Source organism: Papio anubis, chromosome 3 (genome assembly GCF_008728515.1).
Source record: "Papio anubis isolate 15944 chromosome 3, Panubis1.0, whole genome shotgun sequence".
NCBI classification, from domain to species: domain Eukaryota; kingdom Metazoa; phylum Chordata; class Mammalia; order Primates; family Cercopithecidae; genus Papio; species Papio anubis.
In genome coordinates, this window is record NC_044978.1 from 126,498,078 (window position 1) to 126,504,370 (window position 6,293).

Here is a 6,293-nt window from a genome sequence, read left to right on the forward strand (position 1 = left end):
ACACTGGTCATTCATAGATGCCTTTTTTCTAAGTACAAGACAATTACTCAAATGCAAAGAAAATATGGCAAACGTTTTCCCACCACAACCTTCTCAGTCAACAGCTAAACTATCGGCTGGGGAAAAAAAAAAGCTACACGTCTTAATTCATAAATATCTGTGATTCTTTTTCTATGACTATTTAATGCCAATGCAAAGGTAGAACAGTCATCTTCTGACAATCTCAGGCACTGGCCTAATTCTCATTTGACCAAAAAGAGAAGCCATCAAAATGAATTATCAACTGCTGGATACATGATGGTAAATGAGATTGTTCTCACTTTTCTAGGATGTTGATACTTAATTTTCCCAAATCTTTTCTTCTTCTTATCATCCCCCACAATGAGGAAAAAAAATTAAACTGGTTAAGGTTATAAAAAGAAAAAAAAGCCTATAACTAGAATTTGAATCCCCATAATCTGCAAAATATAGTGCACAATGTAACTGCTTCCTCAATTTAAAATGAAATTCTATAAAATACAATGTTGTCTACATTGTGGAGATGATTTCTTCTTATCTGAGGAAATGAGTAATTGGGAAGCAGGTATTGTTGAGTTAAAATACAGTGGTCTTTAAATGGTTTCAAATTTTGCTTATCAAAAAGTAGTCAACCACAATGCAAGCCTTCCAAATCCAAATTCTGTCTTCACATCAACTTTCTTCTGTCTGTTCTTGATCTTTCTAGGGAGAGGGTGAAAGTCCACATCTATTTCTGTGCTGAAGTTTTGGTAGGTTTTCTCATCTGAAACTTTTCTGCTGTTGCATCAGGCCCACGTTTTCATAGATTCTAGCCCTGTCTTCTCTCATTTCTGCACAGGGTGGCATTGGAGTACAAGACAGGAGAGGGTTCTGGTCTCCACTCGTCTGGTCTGCTAGAGAATACTTAATATTCGTATATTCGTTGCCTTTCCTCTTGCTTTTCTGCTTTTGTTCAATCCTGCGCTGTAGTGTTTCAATATAACGCTGGACTGCCATATAGATAAATCGGTACCGTGCTTCTGTCTGGACCATCCCTGACCTCTTGGACCACACCATCTGGATGGTTTGGGGAACATCAATGTTGCAGTCAACACCTTCATTTCTGATGATGTCGATAAGAATATCAATCACAATGAAAGTCCCTGTCCGGCCAATTCCAGCACTGCAGTGCACCACGACCGGCCCTGCATCCATGATGCTCTCCTGCTTATGGTGCACCTTCTCCAGGAGGTCCAGCACGCCCCCGGGGTTGCTGAGCACTCCGTGATCCGGCCAGGTCCGAAAGTGGTATTGCCAGACTCTTCTCTCCATATTCCCTTGTCCAACTTTTGAAAGTTTAAGTTCTCTTAGCGTATAGTCATGAGTGGTGCTTTCTTTGATGTTCCTAACAGGCATGACGCCATATTCTTTTAGAGCATACTCATCAGGCCAGTATTTGACACGTTTACTCTTTCCTCTCTCCACTTCTTTCATTGTCATGACAATCACTCTGGAGTTTTCTTGGAACACCATCCACCAAAAGTCACTCACTGTGTTTTGCAGGGAGCCTTGTGTGGCAGTGTAACTCTTTTTGGGCTTCGAATTGTTGCACTTGGTTTCAAATTCAGGCATGATGATATTTGCGTTGATGTAATCTGAAACAGGTTCATTGGGATCACCGTCAAGAACAACAACCCGGGTATGATCAAAGGGCAGGATGTTTTTAATATCTATTTTTGTTTTTGTTTTCTTACCTTTAACCCTCTTTTCAGCTGTAAAGAAGTTTGCACTCCTGTTGTTGCAGTGTCTGAAATTCTTTCCAAAAGCCTTGTTTGACTTTATCTGTGGTCTCAGCTAATTTGCTTAGTTCTCGAACTCTGCTTTCTATTTCAGCAGCATTTATACAAGTCATGTTAAGGGGCTGCTTGAGTTGTAGTACTGTACCCAATGTTTCCACCATAGGATTCTTCTTGTAATGTTCTGCAAGATCTGTCAAATAATCAAACCGTTGTCCTCCACCAGTGTTGTATTTCAGTTCCTGACAGCGAATCATTTATTCAAAAATCATTTATTTCCGAAAAAATTCCTAAATGTTAGATTCTGATTCAAAAGGTAGATATTTTTCTTTTTTAGGGGGACGGAGTCTCGCTCTGTCGCCCAGGCTGGAGTGCAGTGGCATAATCTCAGCTCACTGCAACCTTTACGTCCCAGGTTCAAGCAATTCTCGTTCCATGCCTCAGCCTCCCGAGTAGCTGGGGTTACAGGCGCTGGGATTATAGCCACCACACCCAGCTAATTTTTGTATTTTTAGTAGAGATGGGGTTTCACCATGTTGGCCAGACTGGTCTCGAACTCCTGACCTCAAGTGATGTGCCTGCCTTGGTCTCCCAAAGTGCTGGGGTTACAGGCATGAGCCACCACGCCCAGCCAAAGGTAAATATTTTTAGTGTTCATATATATTTTCAGATATCTTTCTAAAAAGGTGGTAACAATTTGTACCACTACCAGCAATATATGAAAATACTAGTTTCTCTACACCCCACCAAGACTGATTGTTATCATTATTTTTAAAGCTTTTTACATTGCCAAGTTGATATTTTCTTTTCATTTCCCTGACTACTATTTTTCTTTTTTTTTTTTTTTTTTTTTTGTTGAGACGGAGTCTCGCGCTGTCGCCCAGGCTGGAGTGCAGTGGCGCGATCTCGGCTCACTGCAAGCTCCGCCTCCCGGGTTCACGCCATTCTCCTGCCTCAGCCTCCGAGTAGCTGGGACTACAGGTGCCCACCACCGCGCCCGGCTAATTTTTTGTATTTTTAGTAGAGACGGGGTTTCACTGTGGTCTCGATCTCCTGACCTTGTGATCCGCCCGCCTCGGCCTCCCAAAGTGCTGGGATTACAGGCGTGAGCCACCGCGCCCGGCCGACTATTTTTCTATTGGAAAAAATTTAGGTCTTTATATATCAGGGACGAGAATCCCTTTTCTGCCATATATTTTACAAAATTTTTTTTTAGTTTATTACTTTCCTTTTGACTTTGGTTTTAATGTTTTTGACATAAAAGTATTTTTAACTGTTTAAGGTTAAATATTTCTCTCTCTCTCTCTCTCTATCTCTCTATCTCTCTATCTCTCTCTATCTCTCTCTCTATCTCTATCTCTCTCTCTATCTCTCACTATCTCTCTTTCTATCTCTCTCTCTATCTCTCTATCTCTATCTCTCTATCTCTCTCTATCTCTATCTCTCTCTATCTCTATCTCTCTCTATCTCTCTCTCTATCTCTCTATCTCTCTCTCTCTATCTCTCTATCTCTCTCTCTATCTCTCTCTATCTCTATCTCTCTCTCTCTATCTCTCTCTCTATCTCTCTCTCTCACTATCTCTCTCTTTCAATCTCTCTATCTCTCTCTCTATCTCTCTATCTCTCTCAATCTCTCTATCTCTCTCTCTCTATCTCTCTCTGTATCTCTCTCTATCTCTCTCTATCTCTCTCTCTCAATCTCTGTCTATCTCTCTCTATCTCTCTCTCTATCTCTATCTCTCTCTCTATCTCTCTCTCTCTATCTCTCTCTATCTCTCTCTCTCTATCTCTCTCTCTATCTCTCTCTCTTTATCTCTCTATCTCTTTCTATCTCTCTCTGTATCTCTCTCTCTCTCTATCTCTCTCTATCTCTCTTTCTCTCTCTCTCTCTTGGCTTCTGGGTTTCTAGGCTTACTTGGAAAGCTCTCTTCCAACCCAATATTATTCAAACATTCTTTCAATTTTCTTCTAATGTTTTTAGTGTATGTGTGTGTGGTTTCGTTTTATTTCTTTTAATGCTCTGATACATTTAGAATTTATATTATTATTTTATTTTATTTTATTATTTATTTATTTATTTTTGAGACAGAGTTTCGCTCTTGTTGATGAGGCTGGAGTGCAATGGTGAGATCTTGGCTCACTGCAACCTCCACCTCCTGGATTCAAGCGATTCGCCTGCCTCAGTCTCCAAAGTAGCTGGGATTGCAGGCGCCTGCCACCACGCCCAGCTAATTTTTGTATTTTTAGTAGAGATGGGGTTTCACCATGTTGGCCAGGCTGGTCTCAAACTCCTGACCTCAGGTGATCCACCCACCTTGGTCTCCCCAAGTGCTGGGATTACAGGTGTAAGCCACTGCACCTGGCCTTATTTAGAATTTTTATATTTCTGTTACAAGGTAGGGATCTAACTAACTTAGTTTTTATGCAGTTTGATTAATTATTATGCCAGCACTTTTAATTAAAAGTGCTTTACCATCAAATTGCCACCTTCGTCATGAATTAATTTTAATATCAACATATCTGTGTCTGGGTTCTCTATGCCAATACCATTTTATTTTGATAATTTTAATAAAGTAAGACAAATTCTCCTTTGCTGTTCTTCTTTCTCATGAATTTCTTCCATAGCCTTAGACATTTATTCTGCCACATCATAGTAAACATTGTCATGTGCCTCTTGGGCTTTCTCCTACTGTGCAGTTGTCATGTCATTTGGGCAGACTGAGCTTGGCTATGGAGGTGGCCTCAATCAGCCAAAGCCAATCAGTTTAATCCAAATTTTCTGGCTACATTAATTTGTTCATGGAGGGTGAGACCTAAATTGGTCTAATCAGAGTGAAACTTAGGACTTTTCATTAATGATTTGGGGGGTGGGGGAAGAATCAAATAGCTCTGGTTTCTGTTGGTAACAATCTTGTAACCATGAGAGAAACCAGTCTGGAGATGATGTCTACACATGGAGGAGGAAAAAGTCAAGATAATCACAGAAAACTGAATGTGGGATCTTGATCAAATTTGCCTGAAGTCCACCCTACTTCTGGACTTTTTAGTTTTACAAATCAGTAAATTTCCTTCTTTGTTTTAATTCAGGCAATCAGGTTACCTGTTATTTACAATGAAAGCCATATGTGTAACTGATACTTATTAGGTTTTACAAAAATTTTCTTTCTAAAAACTAATATGAAAATGATCTTTCATTGTCCTCAAACTCTTCAATCTCCTCATTAGCAATAAAATGCTACTCCAGCTCTTTGACATGGCCTGATTCTATACCGCTTTCTAGCCTCCTTCCCCATTAATATTGTTCCTCTCACATACACACATACCTAAATTCACCTCAAAATCATCTCCCAGGGTCCACTCCTCTATTTTCTCTCTCTTGAAAAGTTCAGCCTTGTATTAAAGTTGTACACACATTTGGATCTAAATTCCTCAAACATATGTTAAATACCTACTACTATGGGAACGGCCTATGAAAGGTGGTGGGGATGCAAACATGAATAAGGGATGAACACTGCCTTAAAGAAACTACCTTTAAGTAGGGGAGTCAGATGCACAATCGTATCATTCCAGTGTGAGGTGATTAATGCACCAACAGAGACATGCATAATGCCTTGTGTATAGTAAACAATGAATGAGTATTTGTTAAACAAAATGGAATTTAAGGTCATGTTAACATAGACATGGATTCTAGACCTTTAAGGTTATACTTATACAAAGATAAACCACTGTGAGAAATAATTAAGTAAACACGAAACCATCCTTACAGGGTTAACAGGAATTCTGGACAGAAATAGAGTTATAATTAAGCATTAATCAGGTTGCACTTTGGCCCATTTCTTTGTAAGCAAAAGTCGTGTAGCACCAGATACCATTTGTATCCCTGTGGTTCCTATAGATGGGATTTCTGACATTAGAATTACTTAAGGCTTTTGTTTAAAATAGACAGGATCTCTCACACTAGATTCATAAGACCTTTGTTTAAGAATTGCTTAAGATGATTTTCAGCTCTGAAATTGCAGTGAAACAGCTGATGCCAACAAGTTTGAAGACCCCCACAGAGGACTGGAATCAGCATGAGAATAGTTTCTATATCTTCCTGTCCCATGACTTCACTCTGCACTCTTTGACCGATCAGTGATCTCCACCCTATGGTCAACCCAAAACCCTTAAACAGTCTACCCTCAAACTCCACAGGGAGACAGATTTGAGGTTCCCTTCTGTCTCCTTATTTGGCTGCCCTACAGTTAAACTTCATTCTCTGCTGCAACCCAGTGTCTCAGCCTATTGACTTGCTGTGTGCATCAGGCAGTGAACTTATTATGCTTACAAACATGAAATAAACAAGACCTTTTAAAATAGAATAATTTATAGCTCTTTTCTTGTGATGTCTTTGTCTGGTTTTGGTATCATGGGTAACAGGGGTCTTGAAAAAGGAATTGAACTAAGTCATTTTTAACAACTTTATAATACTCCATAATTTGCCAGCACAACCCCCTCCTC

General features: G+C 39.7%; 1 pseudogene; it reads right to left on the minus strand.

Moving 5' to 3' along the window:
* Positions 1 to 721: 721 nt before the first annotated feature.
* Positions 722 to 2,143, minus strand: LOC110743264 (annotated as a pseudogene).
* Between the last annotated feature and the right edge of the window lie 4,150 nt (positions 2,144 to 6,293).